The sequence below is a fragment of the Cebus imitator genome, unplaced genomic scaffold (assembly GCF_001604975.1).
Source record: "Cebus imitator isolate Cc_AM_T3 unplaced genomic scaffold, Cebus_imitator-1.0 Scaffold0, whole genome shotgun sequence".
Classification (NCBI taxonomy): Eukaryota; Metazoa; Chordata; class Mammalia; order Primates; family Cebidae; genus Cebus; species Cebus imitator.
This window is the reverse complement of record NW_016107315.1, coordinates 7,185,833-7,186,952: the sequence shown is the minus strand read 5'-3', so window position 1 is coordinate 7,186,952 and position 1,120 is coordinate 7,185,833. Positions and strand designations below refer to the sequence as shown.

The 1,120-nt window shown below is 39.1% G+C and overlaps 1 protein-coding gene across 1 annotated transcript in view; it reads right to left on the bottom strand.

Annotated features, from left to right (window-relative positions):
- Positions 1-1,120, bottom strand: part of SETD2 (SET domain containing 2, histone lysine methyltransferase) — a 156,759-nt gene that overhangs the window by 23,005 nt on the left and 132,634 nt on the right. The window lies entirely within an intron of this gene.

Sequence of the window (1,120 nt, the reverse complement as noted above, 5' to 3'; positions counted from 1 at the left end):
AAAAAAAAAAAACAAAACAAAAAACCAAAAACAAAAAAAAACTTGTACTCTCTGCTAAAAATATTCTCGACTGACTGCAAGAAGGAGGTTTCAGCCATGTAAACTCATTAAATGTTTACAGTTATTTTGAAAGTAAGCAAACAAATATTTTTCTTTTTTAAAAAAAGTTATATCTGTAGGATAAAAAGTGGAAGTAAGAATATTCATGTTCAGGAGTCTGAAGCCGGCTGTCACAGAGAATGTTATGAGGACAGTGACTTAAAATGTCAAAAGCCTCAAAGGATCTAACAAATCTGGCAGGTTGGCTGGGCACGGTGGCTCACACCTGTAACCCCAGGACTTTGGGAGGCCGAGGTGGGTGGATCACCTGAGGTCAGGAGTTCAACACTAGCCTGGCCAACATGGCAAAACCCCGTCTCTCCTAAAAATACAAAAATAAGCTGGGCATGGTGGTGCCTACCTGTAATCCCAGCTACTAGTGGGGCTGAGGCAGGAGGATTGCTCGAACCTGGAAAGTGGAGGTTGCAGTGAGCCGAGATCATGCCACCGCACTCCAGCCTGGGCAACAGAGCAAGACTCCGTCTCAGGAAAAAAAAAAAAATCTAGCAGGTCAATCTTGTCACTACAGTCTTCTGCTTTACCACCACACAAATCTTTAGTCAACAACATTAAAGACACTTGATATAAATCAGCATGTGTATATATAGATATATACATATAGATTATTGTAAAAATAGGCTTACCTCTGACCTATCGAACTAACTTTTTTTTTTAAGGTTCAAGATTTCTACCATAATAAAAGAACCACAAGCAGCTAAGGGTGTTATTACAGAAACTGAACAAATATATATATATATATATACATCTGTTCTTAGATACCAGACAAAGAAAACCTAGAAAAGACAGGAAAGGTACACATATAAATAAGAAATATAAACTTTATTTTTGGAAGATTGTAGAATATTAAAAAGCATGTTTTGGTGTTAAAAAACAAAGTTATAGCTGGGAGTGGTGGCTCATGCCTATAATCCCAGCGTTTTGGGAGGCCGAGGCAGGTGGACTACCTGAGGTCAGGAGTTCAAGACCAGCCTGGCCAACATGGTGAAACCCCATCTCTACT